General features: G+C 38.3%; 1 long non-coding RNA gene across 1 annotated transcript in view; it reads right to left on the bottom strand.

Annotated features, from left to right (window-relative positions):
* Nucleotides 1-1,596: 1,596 nt before the first annotated feature.
* Nucleotides 1,597-27,080, bottom strand: part of LOC121904947 — a 48,351-nt gene continuing 22,867 nt past the window's right edge. The window contains exons 3-4 of the long non-coding RNA XR_006098321.1: nucleotides 13,326-13,381; nucleotides 1,597-2,213 (exon numbers count right to left, since the gene is read on the bottom strand). This is a non-coding gene — a long non-coding RNA (uncharacterized LOC121904947). The remainder of the gene's footprint in view (nucleotides 2,214-13,325; nucleotides 13,382-27,080) is intronic.

The raw sequence follows: 27,080 nt of genomic DNA, 5'->3' as shown, positions 1-27,080 counted from the left end.
CTGATTCAAAACAGTCACTGCAGCAAATGCCTGGATGATATACAGGAATCACATCAACACAGTGAATACACACAATACATGAACACGTCAACCGGAATGAGTCCACCCTGTGTCATTAGATTGCGACATGGAAAATTACAGTAATTGAGAGTGATTGATTTTATCCTGAATGGCTTTCAAACCACGGTGAGAATTAGTGCTATCAGTCAGTTTAATATATAGCCGCAATTTGTGGAGTCAATGGGTCGTGTAGTCACATGATTTCACAGGAACATGCTGATATAACCAAACAGGTATGAAATTATGGAGCAATGGGTGACTTTAAGAAAAGAGGATTACATAACAATCTATATAGCAGATAGTTTGATTATATTCCAAAACATATATGAGTGGAAAGGTAATGTCATGGTTAGGACAGGAGACTTGTGAACATAAGGTTGTTTTTTATATTTCCAATATGGCTGGAAGCAGAATACGACAAGTACAGGAGTTTCTTCATAAAAGGCTCCTTTCTATCAGCAGAACAGAGTTTACCCAAACTAAACTGAGCATTTCCAACCTGAAAATACTCTGTTGGTATTACTGGTAATAAGGATTACTGTGTAACATAAATGTATAACATAAAAAATAGAAAAGCATGATAACAGAAGAACATATTTCATTTTTCAGTGTATTTATATTTCATATCTTGTTGTAGAGTTTGGTTTGATGGGCCCTTTGGGAACTATCTTAATCCATTATAACTCCACTGTGGGAATAAATAATGTAAGAATGTCTTCCTTAAACAAAGACAGTACAGGACTGACAGTGGTTCAATAGAGGGTGCCAGTTACACAATTGGGCTGTAATTACAATAAAGTTTTAATCAGAACCAGACTGTCACCATACAGCATAACCATCTGTGACCACTGGCTTTGGATTAAGAGCACATGGTTAAAAATCTGATTTACTCTCAATGAAAATCCTGCTTTAATCTAATCTGTGATATCTATTAATCTAACCCTGCATCAAACACATTGATTTTTGGTTTCAGTGCATTTTTATTGTATTCATAAGCAACAGCTGACAATTACGTTTGGTACAAAACAGCTCAAATATGAGGAATTTCATTCATACTGTATATTTTACTGGAATTTTTATCCAGGAAGTGTATATATAAAATCTATTTACATCCAAATCTCTAGGCTTATACTGTGTGTTTATATTACTAGTATTCTCTCTACATATGAAATGTTAAATTGCAGTATGCCTGTTAAATGAAGACCTGTCAGTCACTGCTCATATCAAACTGAACTAGGTGATATTTCTACACTCTGCCCAATATAGAGTAGCAAACAGTTTGTGAGGTGAAGGAAGAGATGTGAGGGGGAGGGTTGGTGGCTTCAGATGTGAATCTGTGTTTGTGTACAGGTAATATGAACAGTTATGTGAAGCAATGAATGAAACTACATTTGAAAAAGTCACCTTTTTTATAGGACATCAAGAGGTCACATGGATTGCTTAGAGGTCTTATAATCATTTTCTTTTCTTTTTTTTATTTGTGTAAGATTAGTCAGACATCAGTCAAAGGGAGAAGGACAGAAACTACAACATTGCTGTACTGTATACTCAAAATATGTTTTATTTTTAACAAAAATATAGCCTGGGAACTGCAAGCTCATGTTGGTCTGGCGATGTCAGGCTAACAAAAATAACAAAGCAGACTAGAAATAAACTGAATGGAGGGCCTTCTTTTTGCATTTTGTAATAATATTATAGATTTAATTATTTCTCCTCACGCTGGATTATACTCACCTGAGTAAGGATAGGTACACTATGTAGTATAACTATATTTCCATCTTTCAGTGGGAGTCAGGTCATTTAGAAATATGTGATGTTTAACCCAATGTGGGTCAGATTCAATCCTCTCTATCCTGGTTTATTATCAGAGAACTCTCAGCTCTCCGACACGTGAGGTTAAACATCCAATTTTGTTTGATCCTGGAGAGATCCTGCTAAAGATTAATCCAAAATGCCTGTGAAATGGCCCTTCATCCAACAGGCTGTGCTGAAATAACACAGCTTGTTCTGTTCCCAAACACGCTGTGGCTCTCCAATGACCCAGTGCTTGCACCACTTCAGGGAGCCCACACAGCACTTGTTCTTCCAGCTGGAGAGGGCGTTTCATGTTCCATCATGGCAGCACGAAGAGTTCACCGGAGGAGTGCATACACCTGCAATTTGTTGATAAATGCACATTGGTATGGATGTCATTGTAATTAAGATGTCATTTTTTAAAAGCACATTGTAATTATAATGACAATCTGTTTGCATGTAAACAAATGTAGATCATGCGGGAAAAAGCTTGTAAAATGTCTCCTTTCAAAGCCTATAATTGTTGACTACAATACATCTAGTGTCTAGCAACGCATTGCTAGATGTATTTTCCACAGTGATTGAATTATCGTGTATATTTGCTGGTAAATATTTGGCTGCTATCCAACATTTTACACTAGGGCTGAGGTCATTTAAGTCTGACAAAAATCAGTTCATAGTTTAAATATATTCATTAGGTAAAATGAGGCCTTCAGCTTTCATAGAATCTCTATGGAAGTTCTCATATTTGTCTATATTTTAATGACTGACAGTGAAGTCCAACACTGCTGTTTTCTGTGTGTCTTCCAGTTTTAAGACAGAAATGTATTAAAGCAGATTCAGAATTATAATCCATACCAGCACACACAAGCAAACCATAGGGGATTGCATACATTATCGCCTGCTTGCACCACAGACAAACGCACGCTCCATCTCTCACACACCTTGACAGAACCAACAATTATGTGCACTCATCCGGCTTAATGCCCGATTGTGAGGGAACTGCATGTATGTGTATGGGCCTGTGCTCTCACTGAACATGCAGTGAGCCCGTATTAATACAGTACCCCGGATAACACAAATAACACACGCATACACACACACACACACACACACACACACACACACACACACACACACACACACACACACAAACAGGGAGGTTTTGGTCTCCCTGGGGGTTTATATTCACAAGGGAAGCGCAGGTCACATTCAAGCTCTATTCTTATTGGCTGAAGCCAACTCAGTGTGTTTACATAAACGTGTGTGTGTGTGCCACGTTCTTTAATTTATGTGTAGGTATACTGTATGTGTGCACTCACATGCCTCTATGTGTTGTATGTATGCTTTTGTGTAAATGTGTTTTTTATGATATCCTGTGCCTGAACGTGTGTATGCTGTGTGTAGAAAGAGCAGTGAAGGGTATAGATGTGTGTGTGTTCCCAAATATGAATATGTTTGAACATATACATATACTATGTGTGTGGGTCTGCGAACCTTTAAGTAATTCATATAATAGTTTTAGTACAACTCCTTGTGTTTATTTTCTGCAGATGCATACTGTATATATATTTGTTGTTCTGTAGCTATTGCAAAGGAACAGAAGCTGCAAAAGAAATCCAAAAATCCCAAGAGAGCGAAACGCTACACACACATACACTAAGCCAAGGCCTGAGGGGTGTGGTTCCTTTCTCTAGCTGTGAAAGAAAGGGGCAGGACAGCGCTATAGATAGGGGCAGACAAAACAAACACCCCCCCCCCACACACACACACACACACACACAGGGACACACACAGCAACAGTAGCGGCAGGTCAGGGCAGAGCTATAGACAGGAGCACATTGATGGAATGTTTGTTTTGGACTGACACTCTCGTGTACAGGGTTGCGACTTATGGCCTTCTTGGAAAATGGCTCTCACACAGCGGGGCAAATCAAACATTGTTTTAAAGAAACAATGGGTACAGAGCTGATGATGTCTCAATCTGTGACCAGTTTCAAACTTATATGTGTTTCTCAGCTTTGGTTTTTAATATGATATTTGATGAGGCAAATCAATGAATACTTTAAAATACTCAAAACAATCTACAAAAATACGATTGAATTAGCTTTAAATCAACTATCAAGCAGCACCTTTACCTCTGTATTTCTGCTCTTTTATTTCGTTTTTTACACTGCATGTTTCATTGCACTGTGAATTTTAAGTACACAGCACATGCAAACATTGCATCATCTAAACATCACCATATGCACCACAGAATATACAGAGGTGGGATTGCTTCACTTTTTTTTTGACAGCAAAAAAAAAGAAGAAGAAAAAAAAAAAAAGAAAGATCATTCACCAGAAAGTCACTTCAATCAAAACTCCAATGCTAACCTGTTAGGTGTTAAGTTGCTCGGCTACAATCCAGTGTGTGTAGAGGAGGAAGAGGAAGAGGATACTGAAATCACATCTTAGAAGTAGGTGAGAGGACACTGCAGGGACTGGATATTTGACCCAGCCTACAGTGGGATTATGAGGATTGGGCATTATAAGCCGATATAAGAAACAATGTGAAGGAGACACTACTAGCTGGCATTATAAAAATGAAGTGGTGCTATAATACATTATAGGAAACCATGCTGATGAGAATTTCTTTTGTCAGCTACAAACTGCTGAATGGAAACTGAATAGAAAGGATGCTGTGGTGCTGAACGAATACAGGAAACAATAACCTCATTTCCACTGCCGAGCCAAGTGGGATTTAGTGTTGACCACGCAAGACATCAAAAGCACTACTACTACTTTAGAACAACAGCCCGGATGACATTTCACCTGCCTCCCATGAATCCTGTATTATTACAGCGGTAGCCAAGGCTCAATCCCTGCATCTATACTGCATTACTGGTTGCCATGGTAAAAGTCCTCCATCCCGCATCCATCCTGCACAGACAGAGAGAGGCAACACTCACACCAGTTTCTGGTAGAGGAAATTGAGGGTCTGAGAGACAGAAGCAGCTGAAAAACAGTGACAGCTATTCACAGATACACAGTACAGCTGTGTTATGCGCGAGCAACTGAGGTCTAACAGTAAAATCACGGTGAGATTTCTCGCCTTGCGTCCGTCACTGCGAAGCAACGACATGCGACTAGCACAGCAAGCTTGTGGACAACGAAGGCCATCGATTTAGTATTCACAGCTATCTGCAGTTTGATTTCAGGGAGCTGTGTTATTTTGTTTTTAAAGATCATGTGTATAGCATTTTTCAGTTTTATTTAATAGGAAAGAGAGTACAGGAGAGAGAGGCCATGCACTGGATTTCAATCAACACTGTGAATATGTGGCTGGTGCACTAAGCTACCACACTGCTCCCTCATATTTCATTACATTTCACCATGTCATGTTCAAATTAAACTCCACATGGAAAGATATTGGAGCTGAAGGGTTTAAAACGTCTAAAAGTCATTTATCAGCTGGATTATCGTCAACAGCTGCTCATTAGAGCCAGTCACATCTGGATTTATATGTCATTTGTGTCAAATACACAGCATGGCCCAATGACTGTCATTATCATTGCTGTTTCTTAGTACCAACTAAGAAATAATTTTAAGAAGCACACAAGAGAGTCTAAATGTTAGTTTAATGGGAAATAACAGCGGAAGTCCAATTTCAAATAGTGCTATGCAGTGATTTTTTATTCATGATACAGCAGATGATCTATAGAAAACATAGATCATGCAGTGCTAAAATGATGCCAGCCAGTACTGCATGGTACTGCAGCTGTTGGATGTACGGACGGAGGAAAAAAAAACATTCCCTCAGTCAATACATCCTGCCAATTCTATCGAATGTTAGTAATAAATGATAATCAGTAATTGTATTGTTTTATCTACTGAAAAAGATAATCACAGATAGTATTTAACCACTTTAATCTGATAAAATCAAAATGTTCCTTGTTTTCAAATATGAAATAAGGAGTGAGAATAAAAAAAAAAAACCTTTACAAAATGCAACTACACACTGCTTTAGAATAAATAAAAAAAATCAGCCAAATTTAATGGAAATACTGCACATAAATGGTAAAATAAATGACAAGAAAGTCTACATATAAAAACTGTTTCTGATATTGGCGTCCTGAGCCTGCAGGAATCCTCAGCTAAGACGAGGGAAGCCGTTCCTGAGAACATTATTTACACCTAAATGCATTTAGTAAATCATGATTGAGCATATATTTCCACACATTTTGTTGCATAATAATTCAACAGTTATAATTTGGTCAGCCCCAACAAATCCAAAAACAATAAAACTGACATAAACAGCTGCATCACGTTTATCTCAAATCATCTTTCCGCAGCATAAAACAACATCCTGCACGGCTGGCTCCCTGTTCACCTTCAGTTTAATCAATTTAGGAAGCCAATTTTCTTCCAAATATTCCAATACTGAGAAGGACAAGGTTGTTATATCCATCTTATTAAGAATGAATACTCTATCATTAGCAAATCAATTGCGGTTTCTATTCACATTTGGAATGGGTTGAACCGAGAATGAATTGACGCCCTCCCCCTTCCGCACAAAAGCCTAGTTCACTGACACCAAGCTGTGTGAAGGGAGAGAGTCTTTCCTTGTACATACTATTTGGAATTGTCCTTTAAACTTCTCCTCTTGCTCCAAAGCAGCTTATAGACAACAATGTCAAGTTAGCCCATAGACGACCTCTAGCATGACTGATCCTCCGTAGGTCTGACTGACTGTGTGAGTGTGTGTGTGTGTGTGTGTGTGTGTCTGAGTTCATGATAGGGAGAATGCGTGACACGGATAGAAAAAGAAAGAGTGAAAAATAGACAACAGAGAGGGAGAGTATTGTGGATGCTAAACCTCAGTTTAAAAGGCTGCACACACACACACACACACACACACCATCGCTACGACACTTTTCTGTTTACATAGACGGCTGGACATGAATAGCAGCCTACAGCAGCACAGGCCTCAATCATTAACAGGAGTGAATGGAGCTGATAGATTCAATGGTGAGGAGAAGACGCTCCTTTTAAATGTTAAAAGGTAATTTGGCTTAACACACAGTCGTCTAAATGCTATAATAGACTCTGTGTACCTTTACACTAAGTTAAACAGTCATTGAACGACTGCAGGACAAACAGAAGCACTTTTTGATGGCACAAAAAAAAAAAAAAAAAAGAAAAGCCACCAGACACCAAATAAGAGGTTCATGATATTATTTATCTTCTGACTTATTTCAATAAGCACCTGAAATCTAAATTGACAAAATCTAATGAGCCATAACACAACATTGCACGTAAGCACAAAATAATAGTGTGACTTCATCATAATTTCTAGTCAGATGTGCACTAAAATAAATGATCGAATGCTGAAGCTTGATTCTTGATTCAAAACTACTGAAAATTGTCCACTATTTCCTTCAGTTATACAACAGAACAGACCGACAATATTTTCCAGAAAGCGCTGTGCAGAAGCTTCTTTAACACTAAACACACAAATTTATAATACAGACAACATAACACAGATTAACTACTGTCTGCGCTATTACACACTCCAACACACACAACCTTGTGCAGAATCTATTGAAATTATTTTCAAAAGACAAAAAAAGAGGAGAAATACAAGAGAAATAAGAGGAATAAATCATCTTGTGTGACTTCAAGGCCTTGAAGGTAAGTCACATCATCATCACACCTAATTCACAGTACTTATAACTATAGATATCATCATTATCATTTGGGTAAATTGCAGGAAAGGTTAAGTGTATACATACAGACGTATATATTACCTGTAGAGATAAGACATACTGAGCCTGATAATAAATCTGAAAGATGTGAGTATTTATTATCTATAGAGATAAGAAATATGCAGCGTGATAATAAATATGAAAGAAGCTTCATTTGCAATGACTTATATCTGCCATGTTTTAATTTGGATCTCTATGAATAGTCTGATCAGAAGCTCAAGGATATCTATAGTTTTTCATCACAATTCTCGTCAATATGTGGCTCTCTTGCTCTTCAAACATCTACAGTAGCACACTGTTGTGACCCGGCAGAAACACACAATAGAAACGGTGACAGACATCAAGTCAAACCACAACACACAATCTGCAGTGGGAGGTTGATTCTTATATTGGATTACACGTTGATTTTATAGAGAATATATAGATTTTTTTTTTATAAGTTTATGGCCTTTTTTTTTTTTTTTTTAGAAAGAATTAAAAATCATAAAACAAGGAAATAATATTTTATGTGATGTATCTGTGCTTCATTTTATTTTTAACAAATATTTCATTGTATGATCATGTGAACAAGAATGAAATGGACTCAGAACGGAGTAATCCAATAAAAAATGTGAGCATCAAGATCAATACTTCTATTCAACGCCTTATTGCACTAATAATATGCTATGAAGACGAAACAACACTTATGTGCAGTACAACATTTGAATAAACACAAGAACTAAAATACAAAACATTTTTTTAAAAAAGTCACACACTTTACTATCAAACCATTTGACTTCGCTCACAAAGTGGATCCATCAAACGAGTTGAGTTTAAGATGTTAAGACACCTGAGAGCCAGAGGGGGTGCTATGCTGTTCAAACACGTGAAGTCGTTTGATTTAATATATTTTATTAGTTTTTATTCTTTTTATTCTTTAGTAAAGTAATTAATTAATCAACTAAGGATTCTATCTAATTTAATAACACCACCACTATCAATACTACTACTACTACTAATAATAATACGTTACATTTGTTTGTATCTTTTCAAGTATTTATTATATACAACGTGTTTCAGTGGATATGTTGGTCTGTTGGTGAGATATTATGTGAAATAAAATATTTAATTATGTTCTGAAAATAATCTAATTGTTGTAGTGGCACATTTATTTATTGTAACAAAAATGGCCATTTTTCCTCAACATTTAGTTTTGACTGATATTAGAATATGTGGATAAGAAAAAACTGGCGTTATCAAACTCTTTATTTGCAAGAAATAAAACATGTTTGAAATGTGTCAATGATGGACTATATGACTTTGTTCTGACAGTCATATAAGATGACTTATTTCTATGTTTTTACACGTAGCTCACTATTATATCACCAATAAAATGCTGAAATGACACAAAATGACACAAATAGCAATACATATATTACTGTAAATTTATTTCTAAAAGAGATTGTAAAGTTTAAATATAATAGTATGTGGATATTAAAATTATTACAAAATGACTATTGTACAATGACATTTTTGTGACATGTGGACATGATTTGACAAAAACAATTTATTTAAAAAATATAATAATTTATTTTTATACAATAATTAAGTTCTACTTAAAGGTAAGGTAGCTATAGTGTTTTTTTATTTTCCATGCTGCATGAATCAGAAATCCTGCATTTTGCAGTTGGAGTTTTGACATTGCATCTGTTAAGAAAACCGTGTGTAAATAATAGTAGATTACAATAAAACATATAGAATCATGCAGCAATACTGAAGGAGCTTTAAATGTATAAAATATATCTAAATATGTGAGATATAACTGTGCCACTCATGCTTTTATCAAAAAGATTACACAACGATTTTGCACAAACTCCACCCCGCTATTGTAAGAAAGTCTAAAAAAAACAAATCAGTATCGTATGAAAATTTGAAGCGACAGAGGTGACAGGAGCTTGTAAACAACCGCTATGGCTGCCACTTTGGCTGTCTGTCTCACTGACCGCTCTGTTAATCCACTTAAGACACAATAGACAACAGACCCACTGATCTGGTGGCTCACTACCTTACACAACACATTCCTAACAATTTATCATTAAAAACACTTTATTTCACATGTTTCAAAATGACGACTTTCGGGGGTAAACATGACTGAAATTGTTTGATTCTGATGTGCAGAGATTAAAGGGAAAAAAGCATCCCTGGGTCACAGGGACTTGGCTGTGGTCTGTGTAATTTTTCACGGTGTCTTCTCCTTCGCTCTTTCTCTCTCCTCTGCATTACCTTAACAAAAGCCTCACACACACACATACATCCACTCCACCAGTGTGACAGACAGGGAGACAAAATGGCTGAATAGTGATGGAGGGGCTGCGCGTTCCTTTATGTGTCGACTAATCAGCCAGCACTAACATGTGTCAACACTACACTCACACACTCCCCAGAATGGGGACATTGTGCCACAGACAGAAGGAAAAACTAACACTCTTTCGATATCCGGACAACAAATGAGGCACAAAAAAAAAAAAAAAAGAAATGAAGGTTCCTTCATTGTCAGAATATCGGTAACGAATTATCAGGACAATAACTCTCATGAAGGAAATAGGTTTTAGGAAACAGCATCAATTGATTTTCAGTTGTAGTTTAAATATCTTTAAGTAAAAGCCTTTCTCGTAGGCTCGTATGTATTTTCATCTGAGCTGCTGGTGGAGGTTTTTGAAAAGACAGCTCCACTGTGACAGCGGAGGGCTGGCCGACGGCTACCTTTTGAAGCCTGCTGCAGCAGCACTGATAGCCTCCACCACACATACACATACAGTGTCATCAGTATTCTGCAAAACCCGCCTGTCTCCAGTTCTGCTGTATTTTTATCAATATAAAACACATCATCCTCAAATGCGTAAATAACATTTTATGGATCTGGAGCCAACCTAGGCCATTGATAATATATAGTATAATATAAGATCGATCTATATAGATAGACTGATAGATTTATCTGAACTAATGTGGACAAATGTTTGAATTATTTCAACAATACAAAATCATTAAATTCCCTAATTATCACATCAAAAGCATGATTTAGCGTTTCGGCTGAATCTGACTTAAAAGAAAAAAAGGAGGAAGATTGCAGCAATAGAAACACAATACAATGATAGTAAAAGAAAACTGTAATGACGAGGAACAATATTTCTACTTGTCTCTACCGTTAAAAAGACAATTTAACACATAACGTTACAGCCATGTGGCGTTTTGATGGATCTTTTTGTGAGCCTGTAAATTTTAGTTTTCGTGTGAGTCAATACTCTTCGCTCGACCAAAGTGCATAAACGTACTGTGAGAAGGAAAAGAGGTGGAGAGATAATGAACCTGTGTCAGCTACTGCTATAGGCAATCAGGAACTAACCTTGTGAATAATCAAGGCTTGGCAGGCGAAAGAGAGAGAGAGAGAGAGAGAGAGAGATGGGGTGACAGAGGAGGAGAAAGAGAGAGAGAGGGTGACTATAGCACCAGCCTCTAATCCTATCAGTCTGGTCCATGGTGTGTGTGCCTGTGTGTGTGTATGTGTGTGTGTATGTGTGTGTGTGTGTGTGTGTGTGTGTGTGAGAGGGTTGTTTCTTTAGGATGGCTCCCACTGCGAGCTGTGAAAAGCAACCTGGAATCAAAGCCTAAATGCATCTGTGTTTGTGTTTATCACACAATGGCAAACCCTCTCTCACTGAGGCCTTCTATACATCTGAATCATTCTCTCCGGCTCTGTGTGTCTTTCTCTGCCTCTCTCCGTGCATTTCTGGGGTTTTACTTTGTGCCCGTGTGTGTTACATATCGATGCTTGAAATGGCTTTCTCTTTAGGCAGTGCATCACTGTCAGCTGCACTAAAAAATGATTGTAGGGTTTGTGCTGGGGGAAAGAGGTACTAGCCTTTACACTGCTGTAAAGCTGGTTAAAGTGTAAAGTTTTAGGGGAAAGTACTTTACTGTATGTTAGTTCAGGTGGGTCAAATAGTTAATACTTCTAGTGTGAAGATAGTTTTAAAATGAAAATAACAGAGCACAACAAGTTGTCTATTATATCTTCCTGTTAAACAACTCATTGTACATTGTGCAAAATACAAAATATAAAAGAAAAAAATGTAACTAACAATAAATCTTTTGAAATAAATGTGAGTATTATAAGCTTTACAAAAGGCATAGCATGTGTTGCAGGAGCATTATAGTGTAATCTAGTCCTATTGTTTTGTCGACTCCCTGTATGTGTGGCTACACAGCAACTGCCAGGCTGCTTGCAGTTCTCCTTTTCGTCAAGGAAGGGGTTGAAACAAATTACTCCTGCTCTGTGACTGTGTGTGTGCGTGTGTATGTGCGTGTGTGTATGTGTGTGCGTGTGAGTGTCGGTGGCAACACAAACAACAGCTGATTCTGTGGACAGGTGGACAGAAGGTCGCCATCCCGCACTAATGTGCACACAAACATTTTAACACACACCAGGTATGTGTGGACAGATGGATGATGATAGACACACACACACACGCACACACAAATCTAGCATACAGCACATACGCTCCTAACTCTTGTACAAATAATAAGACATACGCACGTTGATGGTCAAAAATGAAAACCATTGAACGGCAAACTAAAGATAATTTTAACAAAAATCAATATCGCAGCAATGCAGTGTAGAAACAAAAATGACAAAGCCATGTCTTCTGTCTTACGAAGCCGTCCGCTAAAAGCATATTTCTCGCCCTCCATCTTACAGCTGGCTGGCCGACAGGCAGACAAAGAGACACTACCGCAGTGTGAAAATATACTGACGTAGCTGGCTTCTCTGTGGCTGAGATTTAGCCTGTGTGTATCTGTGTGTGTGTGTGTTTCTGTGCTTTATGGATTGAAGCATGCTATGTTTTGGAGAGTGTGTCTATGAGCACATTTACAGGTACTTCATGTGATTTTACGTTGGAGTAGGCTGTAAGTTTGAAGAATGTGCACTATATTGTGTACTGTATATGCATGTGTATCTCCTGCTTGTACTTCGTTGATGTGTTTATGTGTGTGTTTCAGAAGTACAGTGGGGATGGGCAGGTGCTAGCTGTAATAATCTGAATTCTCAGCATCTCAGTATTCGCTCTTTTTCCTTCCCCCCTTCTCACTCTATACCTCACCCATCCCCCTCCTCTCCTCTCCTCTCCTCTCCTCTCCTCTTCCTCTCCTCTCACTATTCCACAACACAGGTTGTAAATAAAATTGCAGTGCTAGAATTTTAATGAGAATTTTAAAGTCTTTTTCTTCCCTACTGTCTGGCTACTGCTTAGATAGACATGCAGAAGAAACCAAAAACCCTGGCATCCTCGAGAGGAAACAATACACAGACGTGCACACAAAACCTCTCTCCACCTCACTAATAATGATGCTACTAATAATACATTCCTATACCAATCACTTTCCTTACAATATAATGACTGAGCTGACTGGATTCAGCTGTTTCTATGAGACATAGTGTTTGGTTTGGTAATTTCATTGGTTAGCTTAGTGATAGCCTTTTTCTACATGATAAAGCTAAAATGCTATTCTAAGAAAAAGTACAAATACTGATCAGCTTTTCATCCAGCTGCAATGTATTTGAGACACAATAATACATTCTTTAACCAAATCATTTCACCACAATACACCGATTGTCCCATTATAGATTGTGTTGTACAAAACATATGACTCAGTGGAGTTTTAAATGTGTGTGGTGCAGATGCTCACCTGTTTGAGGCAGTTGTCTGTATGATGGAGGCCTGTAGAGGGCCAAGTCTTGGCCTCTATTTTACACAGAAAAAAAAGACAAAGAATAGGCCTTCAGCTAACCCTTAAAATCCTCTCCTAGTCAACTAAAGATTAAAATAGAAACCCAAATGTTGAAAAAATAGTAAAAATAAATAGTCAGCCATTTTTGGTTTAAGATAGATTAAAAAGTAAGAGGAAATAACTGGGAGAGAGAGAGAGAGAGAGGAGGTGATGAGAAGAGAGGAAAAATGTAAGAAAAAGGCAGAGAGCAGAGACATGCTAGCACTTCACTGATCAACTTTCAACTTTGAGAACAGGAGCAACAGATGCAGTGGTGGTGTATTGTGGAGGGTATTAGGGTGAGGGACACCCCAAAATCTCCCCCGCTGCGTGTATGGGTTTGTTTGTGTGTACGAGTGTGACAGCAGGGAGCAGCTCAGCGCAGGACGCTGCACGCAGCAAGGGGCCATTAGACATGCTGTGGTGACCCACATAAAAGACGCACACACACACACACACACACACACACACAAGCATGAAACTTTCCTTTTCGCGGCCAATGTGCCATGATAACCATAAAGACGGGATTCTTTAGCACTGGGTTTAGCATGGCCATTGTCACATGGTTCTCACAGTGTAGGATTTGCTGGCCCAATAAGCCTCAATATATTCAGCACAAATCCAACAAACTCCTTTTTTTGTGATGAAACACATTCTTCCTGCTTAATTTTCAGAGTGAAAAGTTTTCACAGTGTATGTGTTCTGCTGTACTGCTGTGTTACTGTTCTGTATGTTACATCTCAGCACACACAAAGTATGCCTGTGATGTGAAAGGCTGATTTCTGTAAGTCTCAGTCAGAATTGACGGACCTGGAGGTGATGGGCTCGGGAAGTGGATCAATATGTAACTCTGGCTAGCAAAAAATATGCGTAACTGTAAACAACACACCAAACCACAGCCTCAAAATCACTTATAAATGCCTTTCTGACACAGTCTCAACAGAAAATGTGCATCATAAACTCACAGTGGAAGTTTTCCTTTGCAAATATGTTGTGTTGGATTACCGAATGCTATATAGGTGTTTCTGCTATTGTGTCCAACCATGTGCATGTAATTTAAGTAAAAATTGCAACAGGAATTCTCCTGTTTCATGGATGACTTTTTCTCTCCTGTGTGCAGTACGTGATTAGTTTGTCAATGACTGTGGCAGACAGTGGCCACTTGAATTTTCAATTAATAGTTATAGCAAATAATTGGGGTATGTTTATATTTAATAAATAATGTAATCTTTCAGTTTGCCCTGTAGTAATAATAGCTGAAACTGCTGATTTCAAATGTATATTTTCTGTGCAGCATTTTGAGTAACTTAACAAGACAGTTGTGGGAATCAGTTGAGACGTTTATTAAGAACTACGATGATTCACAGTTTGTCCTGCCACACAAACATAAATGACAACCTTGCTGGAGGAAATTATGGAATTGGCTAAATGTGATTAACCACCCACTGTACTCACAAAATACAATCAACATACCATGAGGCTGGTGTTCAGAGCTGATCCACATGATTCAAACTAGGAGGACTCTGGTAGCTCTGATGCTTTCTGTACTATGCAAGTAACCCAAGGAGGGATTAAAACCCAAATGACTCCCAGATCCAGTCATGTAACTGGGGAAGCTTTACAGGTCATTTTGATTTTTGACTTTATTTTGAAAATAAACTTGATTCCAAGTGAAAATCAGGTGAAATTTAGATGTCAAATGTATATTAACAACTGTAGCACTTTTATGTCATAAGTGCTAATAATTATGACTCTACTACCTTAGAAGAAGTCTGGGCTGTTTATGGGGTAAATATCTGCCCCCAGTTAATCTGTTCTATCCTTATACACATCTATTAACACACATACACACACATCTATATACAGTACGTGGCATGCTTTCAGTGTGACAATTATTAATTTGACTAAGTCGAGGCAGCATCAGGTTCTCCGGCAACTCCAACACAATGTTGTGTTCTGTAATAAATCTTGAGCCGTGTCTTTTTTTCTCTCAGATAATTACAATTTGGCTGCACAGCTCCACTTCCTCACAGTGCTTCACAGCAGACAGATTGTTGAGTTGGCCTGCAGTTCTGAAACTCTCCTTCTTTCATTATCCTTATCTCCCCATATCTCTCTCTCTCCTGCCCCCACAACACACACACACACACACACACACACACACACACACACACACATATATACATTGCCAGAGGGATTTGCAGCAGCTAGGCAGGGCGTATGTGTGTGTGTGTCGGTGTTTCTATGCGTATGCGCACATGCACAGCAGGGAGTTGCCAATTACAGCAGTGATTAAAACCCAGTAGTGTGGAAAGAGAGAGGGAGAGAGAGAGGGAGGGAGAGAAAAAGAAAGAAAAGAAAGACATATGTACAGACAGACAGAGATACAATGAACAAGGACACAAGCGTGTTCCTCCACATGCAGCCTTTTTCATAAATAGTATTACAATAGTACAATAGTAGTTGTGATATTTGTCGACAAAACTTCAGGAAATGGGTTTTCAATTTTTTTGTTTGAAACCCAGGTAGAGTATCTGTAAAAATTAGTGTATTTATGTCAAAATAACCACCATAATTATAGTGAGTAGGATAATACCACATAATAAGATGCATTTCCTCAGAAAAAAATCCATTGAAGACCACTTTGACTGCCAGTCCTGCTTCCTATGCTGCAGTTTTGCATGTGAAGCCTTGCACAGAGTTACATAGAGAAGTGTCATGAGATAAATGTGAATGTACAGTTTGCATACTGAAACTCTCCTCTCCTCTCTAGCTGTGATAGTCCACAGAGTCAAACTCTGGGTGTGAGCTCAGCTCCCAAAATCCAACAGGACACATTTCAACCTCTCATCTTCTGTATTTTCCGCTCCTCCCCCCATCCAGCTCTGACCTCCCTCACCTGCCTTAACCATGGGAAATCAGCTTCACGTGGCTCATGTATCACAAAGAGAGAGAGAGATGGAAGTGTGTCAAGGGGGTGAGGGCAAGAGTTCAAACAGTTCAAGAAACAAAAAAACAAAAAAAATCCCTTGCAATGAATTGGGAGAAAGAGAGAAGTAAACAAAGGGAATAGAGAGAGAGAGAAGATAGAGAAGGGCTGAATGACTAACAAGGGAATGGAAGTAAGATATCTTTCCCTCCTCATTATTGTTTGATGGATAAGATATTTCATTGTTTACATCAAGGAGTAGAAGCGGCTGCATTTCTCTCTCAGTGGATGCACTGTGAGTCTCCGCCAAATTAGGAGGAAAGGAGAGGAGAGGAGAGGAAAGGAGAGAAGAGGAGAGGAGAAGAGAGGAGATGCTCAGACTGTGAGTATGTCTATTATTGTTAAAGTTGTTACAGGTGTTTATAACGGGCCAAAAAGGGAGTAAATGGAATAGGATAGAACTGATGTAACACTCTGTCAGTTTTGTCGGTGCTTTTTCTCAATTACATCAACAAATCAACCACCAGTTTGCTGTGAGCAGGGTGGGACTGACACAGTGTACTGCAGCTACCATGACGCAAAGTCATGTGCCGCATTCATGTCATGTCAGATTTACCATAAATACGAGCTCCCCACTGAGGAGAGCCATTCACGTCAGCCTCCTGGCATACTTACAAGCGAGAGATGTGGTGTTTTTGTGCTCTCAGGAATCTCTTTGCATCACAAATTGAAAAAGTGTGTTGACACGGGAGGCAGAGAGTGAAATAAATCCACAAATGTTGACTGTGCAGTGATTAAGACTACCAGTTACATTCACAGTAACAGAATCAAGTTACAAAAAGCGAAAGGCATCTTCTGCCGTTTGTTTTCCCTTTCGCTTATGGCAGATTTTAAAGGAAAACTCAAACTGTATTTATTTAAATTCTAAAGATATAACTCTGTATGATTGATGTAAAACCCTATATCAGCATACATTAAAAAGTAATTTGTTTAAATATTAGATTTAACACATCCCTCTTGTAGAAATACAATTAAAAATGTTTAAAATGGTAATATTGGTCACATTTACTATAAGTTGAGCTAGGTGGCAACAATGAAGAGATAATAATAAGGACAACACAACGAATTACAAGGTTTTAATAAAAAAAATATCTTTAATAGGTGCTCATTCTTGGAATTTAAAACAAAAAAGCTAATTGATGAAATGATTAGTCATGATTCTACTTGTTACTGCGCAGCTGGCTGCTAAATTTGGGTGAGGGTTTCAAGTTAGTGCACTGTTGCTGTAGGGTAAAAAAAGCCTCTTATCTCCACTATGTTCACATACAGTCTTCATTTTAACTGTGTGCATTCAAAAGGTTTACAGGACGGAGGAATTGCTCAACCTAAAATGAAGTCGTAATCCTTTGAGCGAAGTCAAAAAATCTAAATCACGAAAACTGAAGAAAGGTTTTTCTGACTAGCAAGTAAGCGAGCATTTATTCAAGGCATTGCTGCTGCACCCTTCAAAAGACCACGGATGGCCAAATTGGCTGTTTTGGATATTGATTGAGTGAAAATATTTCTGTTTGTTTACCTGTCAAAGGCTGAGGTATTGTCTGTCATTTTTCTTGAAATATAATCACGTTAAGCACAAAGATAATGGTTTGTAAACACATTTTAAATACAAATTTGATATTTTGTACCACAAAGCTGAATTAAAATTGCTTGATTTGTTTTATTCATCATATCGAAAGCCAGGCAGCCTCTTTCTAATGAAGCCAGAGGACAGTTTGATGTTTGTGTGTGTGTCTGTGGAGTGGCAGGTGAGTGAGCTATCTGCAGTGCTCACACACTCACCCCCTGCTGTGTTTAATCAATACCATTCTGAATTCCGGCCTTCACACATGCGCATGCACAGATGCACTCATGCACAAACACACACGCACACACACAAGCAGACACACACACACACACACGCACACGCACAAACACACACACTTTGCAATATCTCTCTGTAAGAAGACGCCGAGGGAATACTAAGTATGAGCAACTTCACACTCCTCCTCAGTGTATAAACAGTTCATGTGCACACCAGCGCGCACACACACACACACACACACATGAAAGATGAATGTGTGTATATATTTGTGTGTGTTTTTTTTTGTTTGTTTTTTTTGTAGATACTTGATATATGTGTGTCCAGAATGTGCGGGGCTAATTAATTCTAGTCCATCTTGTCCACTGGGAGAGAGTAATATCAAGATTGAGTGAGAGATTGTGTCTCTGTGTGTATGTGTGAGTCCTGTTTAAACCTGCCTTTGTGTGTGTGTGTGTGTGTCTGTGTGTGTGTGTGTGTGTGTGTGTGTGTGTGTGTGTGTGTGTGTGTGTGTGTGTGTGTGTGTGTAGGGAAGCTACTCAGGAAGATTCAGAGCAGCAATTGGATCGATTCAAGTTCACCCAGGATGAAGAGAAGAGGCGGGCAAACAAGAGCAAAAGACAATAAGATACATCTCCTTCATAAAGTTAATAATCTAATGATAAACATGTGTTTTCAATTCGTTTCTGTTATTTTAAAATTATTATTAAGGTTTTATTTTAACTGTCTGAACACCACAATCCTGTGCACTTGTCTACTCTTGGCCACTGAAGAACTGTAGAGTTGAAGGCTAATGTGTTGCTCAAAGGTACCTGGACAGTGCTTGTTGGTTTCCTCACTTGTCCTCCCACATTTTTCCAGCCAGTCTTGAGACAGGAATGTTTCTCTAAACTCCAGGCTAGTGCCCTCATCTGAGAAAATTTTGAACCACTAGGCTCAAGATGGTTTTAATTAGAAAAAATCTGAAATGAATGAATTGGTGATTCAGGAGGTTCATGAGAAAGGGTTATTGAATACTATCAGTTGTTTTGAGTTGTTTCTGCATTTTGGACAGTCAGTGTCAGGTGGTGAAAGTCACGAGAAGCTGAGAGGCGTGTTGTGCAACGAAGGTTATGAGCTGGTTTAAATGGGAAACACCACAGACCAAACAGGAAGTTAAGACTCACCACTATTTCTTTCTGCTTCCACTTATATTTTCCTTGTGGTTATTGTGGTTAATTCTCCTGCAAACCCTTTTTCTTCTTCTTCTTTTTTTTTTTAAACGCTTTTCTATGCTGTGGTATAGCTGTTGATTGACATTTTTATGAGACTGTATTTAGCGACACCACGGCCTGTGGTGGTATTGCAAAATGGAAAATAAAAAGCACCAATGTTGAAGTTTTGAAGAGTTGAACACAACTATTAACAAACGATTTAACATGTTTAATAACAGTACTGCAAATGTACTACACACATTATACCACAGATATTACTGTGCTTAATTTAAAAGTGTAGGAATATCCTGATTTGTGTGTTTGTTGAGGTTTTTTTATTAAAAATATTTTGTACAGTATTTTATCTTAAAAATATTTTATATTTTATGACATTGTCACTGTCAAACCTTATTTGGGCCTTGAAAGTTTCAAAACAGCTAATGCTGAACAAGCTATACTTACTCCAAATTAGTTCCCATAATTATGTGACTTTTTAGGCTATAATTAGAAAGCAGTGGGAGGTAATCAATTATTTTTGCTTACTAAAAATCCTGGGGGATAACAGGGCAGAGGTGTGTAGCTTTGTGAGTGTAAATCTGACTCACAAGCTATTTACGAGCTGTTCCGAAGCCTCCCCACCCCATCGCTGCTGTCTGTCTCCTCTGTGCAAAAATAACTGTAGTTAGAAAAATCTGAAAATGGGCTGCTTTGAGATGGAGGATAATTAAAGCGAAGACAGAGCCAGTGTTTTTACCTGTCACACTTTCCCCTCTCCTTCTCTGTTTTCGGGGTGTTTTCTGTCCCTCCTGACACCTTGCCCCCCCCCACCACCCCCTCCTCCTCTCCTCACACACCCTCCCTGCAGCCCACCTGCAACACACACACACGCACACACACACACAAACATACACAGAAACGCACACTACCACCACCACCACCACCACCACCAACCAGCTCCCCTGCTGTGAGAGCAAACACTCATCGCACATGATCACCATGACGATATGGAAATATGAATTATGCATAAAGGCAGCCTCGCCTCGGCTGTGGGTACAAAGCCGTGTGGGTGATATTCTCCTTTCAAATGATATGGGAAATATCCCCTTAGTATTAATAATATAATAATCTATTCTACCACATTATTCTCTGCTGTATTACTGTCTCACAGATTTGTGTGTTATGTGTTCCTCACATTTAATACACACCCCCGTACACAGTTAACATGGCACCGTTAACAAATTTAATTCAGAGAATGTTTGTGTATTGTGTGCTTAATATTAAAATTACCATAAATGATGAAACATTATATTCATATTCTATTCCTAATCAGAACCAATTCCGATATCACCCTTTATTAAACTCTTACAGCAGTTGGGGGTGAATGTAATTATAGTTTGCTGACTTTGCTTTTCTTAATGTTCCTCATTGTGCCAGTGTCATTTCAAGGTCACAGTGCAGTTAAACATCCCTACAAAGAGAGTGCATGATAGGCATGCAAAAATGAAATACAATATCAATATGTAGACTATTGTTTATTATATTGAGTCCAAATTATATTACTGGCAACCATTTCATCAGCTCAGTATTCAAGGGATCCTGACAGTGTGACAGCTCTCTGCGTCTAAACCCTGGCAAGAGCCATCTATCTAAGAGAATGGCTATTATTAGATATTTGTCTAATACAAATTTGACATTGAGATTACTGAAGTAGCAACAGATCCTGTGTTGACAGGCAGACAAAAAAAGTGTCTGGTTATATTTACCAAGAAAAAAGCAGTTCCTGGAAGCAAAAAAGGAAATCTAAAAAGGCCCAAAGAGACTGAAAGATGGGGAATCTGTACTGTATGATAGGTTCCGTTAAATATGGTTGACTGGAGGGTTACATTATGGCCTCCAGTTTCTATATAGTCGGTAAGAGACACGATGGTGGTAAATAGTGGGTTAATTAATGGCTAAAAACACACAATGAATAAACAGAATCTGTCCTATTTTATTTGGCAGCATACAACCATGTTAAAATGGTGTAATATAAATCACATTAAATTTTGGCTGATGTTAATGTTTGTCTCCCAGGCAACCTGCAGGCAAAGAAAAAATGACCACATTACTGTGAGTTAGTGTAATGAAATAAAAGAACAGATTTAATAATTTCTGCTTTATGTTTCCCTCAATTCATTCCTCTACTCAAATATAATCTAATATTATTAATCATTATTCCCATTGTCTTCTAAATGGTCATGTTATTGTGCCCATTCTTCTCACACATATGCAAAATATTTTGTAGCTTGGTCGTTTTTGTTGATATATCATCAACTTAAAGCGCTGGTGACATTTATTTCCATCATTTTTGAGTCATTTCACTTCACATCTCCGCAGGTTGGATAAAAATAACTTTCCATGCCAAAAGCTTCTAAGCTTTTGAATCTGGAGGAAAATGGCCTTCCTGAACGCCTCAGACTGACAGTAAATCTAACTAAGTGCTCATGTGTAGTGATGGTGCAGTATCTCATATCTTGACATTTACACAGAGTGGATTACCGCTCTGTTGATGTTATTTGAGAGCATGGGAAATTTAAAGACAGATAAACAGCTATATTGTAGGTATGCATTGGGATAGACATTAGTTTGTAACATTCTTACATGCCTGATGGCAAACTTTAAACATTATCCTTTAACTGTAAAGAAGATTATATTGTAAATTGGTGTTAAAATACATGATATCCATTTAAGATTTTTTTTTTTTAAAATGCTGTTTTTGTGTGTTTTTATTATACTATATGTCCTATATTTACCATGATAATCAGTGTTATGAAATGCTCAGCACATTTGAAACACAGTATACAATACACACTATAGGGTATTCAAGATGTCAACCTGTCAGCTTCATTCATTAATATATTGTTACTGCTTCTTGAGCATCTTCCATGCACCTTAGATTCTCGTAATAATACATTAATGTCACTGAGCCTTACCATTATCATAATATATTTTTACAGAAAAACACTTGAAACTGTCAAATAATGCAGTCATGTTATTGTAATGAGCTAGTTTTTTATGCAATACGTTTAAATTCATTTGGCAATTCCAGTATGTATATCCTGAGCATGTTTGTGTATAAATACATAAAATTACCTATTTGATGTTTTTGGGCCTTAATGCTATACGTTAACAGTGTAAGCCCGTCTAATTATCTAGTCAGTGTGGCAGAGTTTAGCGACACACACGCTAAACAGATATGACAGAAGTGTGTGCATGTGTGGATGTGCTCGTGTGTCATTTGGGTAGGTGCAATGGTGCTGACGTTCCCATAACTGTCTGCTGACACCTCCTCAGTATGTAAGAACCATCTCTCACACTGCATTATTTAAAGGTAGAGAGGGAGACGCAGACGGGAGGAGAGGGAGAGACGATGGGGAGGGAGGGAGGGAGGGAGGGAGGGAGGGAGAGAGACATTCAGGTATCCTTCAACACCGTGTCTCTCAGAGTTATAAACCACTGCAAAACTTAACTAATTACTGCACTCTCTATTCTCCCTCTCTCTCCCTCTCTCCATTTCCCATGTGCTTTCTCCTCTCTCCCCTCATCTCTTTCTACTCTTTTTCTCAACCACATCCCTGTCTCCTCTCTCCCCTCCCTCCCATCATCCCTCGCTCTCTCCTGCTAGAGCTTGCCAGAAGGAATATGATTAACACAGTGGAGAGCCAAGAAGCAGTTTGCTGGAGAAGTCGCACACACACACACACAGACAATATTCCCCACCGTGCACTACTGAGGAGAAGAGATGTGGGAGAGAGGAAAGGTGAGACAGAGAGACAGGGTGGGGCTGATAATAATGCCAGGACAGCACAGCAGCCCAGTGGTAGTTTAGTTAGTTAGTTCCAGTGTGGAGTTTGCATGATCCTCTGCATGTTTGCCTGGGTTTCCTCCCACAGCGCACACACAATCACAGGTCAGGGAGATTGGAGCATCTAAATTGCCCCTGAGTGTGAGTGTTTGTCTATCTGTATCCGCCATATGATGCACTGGCAACCTGCTTAGGGAGTTTCCCTGTCCCCTGCTCAATGCATGCTGGGAAAGGCTCCAGTCCCTGCCCCCTTCCACTGTGCCCGTGAACAGGAATAAGTCAGTAAAGACCAAAAGAATCAATAATCATAACAATGTGTCACCCCATTAAGTGAAAAATGTGTTTTACCTGTTAAGCAGCAAAAATTGAATTATGTGTGAATTATAGGAATAATGCAGGTGACAAAATATTAGGAAAGTAATGTTTTTTTCCATTTTTTCCTGCAGTAAACACTGAATGATAACATAAAATACTGCCATCATATTTCATCAGAACTTCATCATTATGGTTTTTATGGCTCCTCCTAAAATACTGTGAATGTAGTTGCTGGCATCACTCATCGGTTACCATTCATGCAATGCACACTCCCACAATTATCCTCACATAACCCTTGTCCATATTTAAATTTGAACCGGGGAGCACATTGTGAGCTGAGCTCCGATTTCCACAAACAGCAATTAAATATGTTTAAAGGAAAGATTTTCAAAAGGTGGTCCCTTCATTTTAAAAGGAAAGACCACAAAACTATAGTAACAGTACAAATATATAATGATAGGAAAGGCTCTAATCAGCAGTTCAATGAGTATGGTTAAATTGAAAACTGTTGATAACTGGAAGATGCTGCTGGATCTTTACTGGCTATGAAAGAAAACAAATACTGACAATGTTACCACCTGATGATGCAATCACAAGTCATACCTTCAAATAACTTCGATGCAAGTTTTTAAAAGTATGCGTCTTAGAAGTAGATTGAGTATTTTTTCAAAAAGAAAGAAACAAAGAGGGTGAAAACTTTGAGCTACAGAGAGAGAATGAGGGAATGCAGGGAAAGACAAGAGGGGAGGGAGGAGGGGGAGAGCGGAGTGGTTTTAGGCCGATGTGAAAGCCAGCAGGTCACAGAGGTTCCCTTTAAATTTAGAACAAACCACAAACACTGAATGTCTACTCCAAAAGGCTGAATGACTGATTATAATGGCTGCCTGTTTCGATCTCGTCCCGTCAGCCTCTCAGCACTGGTTTCTTTAAGAGCGCTGTGACTAGTGGGCTAACATGTGGGCAGGCCTACAATTTACAATTACAATTTAGGCATTTAGCTGACGCCCTTATCCAAAGAGACTAACAATGAGAGCAGCAGCAGAATGGGCCAGTGTCCGTGAATCCTGTGATCCTCAACAGCCTGGTAAAGAGCAAGAGCGAGGGACGACAACACAATGTGACAAACTTAAGAACAGGTGCAGCGCCAAACAAGTTAAAAGGAATAACAGAGAAGGAAACAAGACAACGGTACAATACAAAAGTATGGATCAACATGTCTCATGAATGGAAGTGATACTGTGTTTGCACACTGTGATAAAGGGCTGCTTTATTTTAATTCTAATTGAACTGATCCTATAATAAACACCTGAGCCAGACTAGAGCAATCTAACAGCTCACACTGACGATAAAGGTTGTCATATGTTTGTGTTTGCATGTAAACAGTGTCTCACTGATACTTTTCAGTTTAAAAAAAAAGTCAGTGATTCGTTTCTGACAAATGATTAGAAATGTTTACAGGCACAGTGCAGTCTGGGTGTCCTACACTTCCAGTTCATGATCACTGGTTTGGTTTTTGTTTTGTTGCACTGGATTAATTATCTCAATATATACATTATTGGTGATATATGCTTTATTAGTAATACACACTCATTTTTTTTCAATTTACAGAATAGTACTGAACCCAGAAATAAAGGACATGAGAGGCAGCTCAGGGCAGACCAAAGGGCCCTAATTTATTCCCTCAAGCTATCAATCACAAAATATAGACACTTATAATTACTTTAAGATCTGCATACATACTAAGCATTTATCAGAATCAACACATCATATCGAGGTTAATCATCACCTCCAAATGTCATAAACACAACCAGTAGTGAAAGAGCCATTTATAATACTGTATGAAGCAGTTTAGGCTGACAATCCTTAAAAAATCCTCCTTCTGTTGTTCATTTTCCTCAATCCAATCTGACAACACAAACTCACCAAATATGACGCAGGTCTTTATGGTTGTCACTCATTAGTCTTTCTGTCCCCCCTATATATAATATTATCGCTAAATTGCTTGAAGAAGCACATAAATCTGAGAGACAGCTGTCTTTTCATTGTGATGAAAATAAAGCTAGTCATCTTTGTGAATCAGTTTTCACTTTCTGGTGTTTAATTCTACAGTCTTTCTAATGCAGCGAAAAACATGAAGCATGTGTGCTAACACGAGAGAGATGTGCTCTCATCTCATTGACTTATGACTTATTCATACACACATGAGAGAAACGTACGACAATATCCACAATAAAACTCTACTGAATCACACACACACACCTGCTTGTATAGTGTATCTGCCAGTTAAACTAAACAATCCCTTACGTGTGATATTTTATTATTTTCTATAAGAGGAAGATGTTACCATCATCTCCAAATTAATAAAGAGAAAATATACACAAGCTGCAAGTAATACAAAAGTATCTAAAGAGACATTAATTAACAAAATGCCAATATGCTTGAATAATACTTAATATTATAACTGCAAATAATTTTCTAGGCAAAATCAGTTTAACATACACAGTGTGTGTATGTGTCTGTGTCTCCTCCCCTTTTTAACGGTAAAGAGCTTCAGTAAAAAACCTGTTGTTTTGTTTTTGTGTAAGTAACTGAGACTTGAAGGATGAAGGGTGACTGTAAGAAAAACAGAAAACACTCCCTGACTGACTCATGGCTTATTAAAGTCTAATATCAACTACCATCACAGTGCTATTAATTAGGAGTAATAATAAAACCAGAATGTAAGGGCCTTAGCAAAATATCTCCTAAGCATCAGAATTACTTTTAGACTTAATTTAAAACTTTATATTCACCAAACTATCAAGCCAAACAAGCACTGCTCTAAGAATTAAAATGTCGGCCTATGCAAAGTCATTGCACTCCACACTGCAAAAAATGTCAAATCAAATGTATGTTTTTAAATTAAGGTTTATCAAGACTACATCTGAACAGCACACAAATGTAGTTTTGTTACTTTAAAAGTACTAGCAGCTAGCTTTACTCCACTCTTCATAATTCTTTTTTTTTTTTAATGATAATATGAAATAATAATGCAACAGGAAATTTTAAATCTTGAAATTAGAAACTTGCTGTAGAATCATTTCTTCAGTTTAAAGCAAACATCTACAGTTACTGTTAACATCCACAAGAGAAATTTCTTACAAGCAGGCAACATTTCTAAGAAGGACAGCACAGAAAACAACAGAGCAGAGCAGAACAACACCAAACATAGCAGGTACTCACTCAGATAGATGTAGGAATAGCCCCCAAAACACATCACTAAAATGCAGAAGTCTGTCTACCATCCTGTCAGGGTGTAAGCTAGTTGCCTTGGCCCTGGCTGGGCGTTATTTGTGAGCCAAATCCTTAAAGAACAAGAAGCTTTCTCTGTGCCTAAACCTGCCGACAGACAGGGGGCTTTGAAGGCCCCCAACTGAGCTCGGCACAGAGCTTTGAAGCCAACTGAAAACTCTGCTTTATGGGACTAAATGAAAGCGAGGAAGAGGGGAAAGTTATAAAAAGCAGAGAAACATCGAGTACTGTTGCTATTTTTTTC

The sequence above is a fragment of the Thunnus maccoyii genome, chromosome 10 (genome assembly GCF_910596095.1).
Source record: "Thunnus maccoyii chromosome 10, fThuMac1.1, whole genome shotgun sequence".
In the NCBI taxonomy this organism is placed as follows: Eukaryota; Metazoa; Chordata; class Actinopteri; order Scombriformes; family Scombridae; genus Thunnus; species Thunnus maccoyii.
The sequence above is the reverse complement of the archived record's forward strand: the minus strand, read 5'-3'. Positions and strand labels throughout refer to the sequence as shown.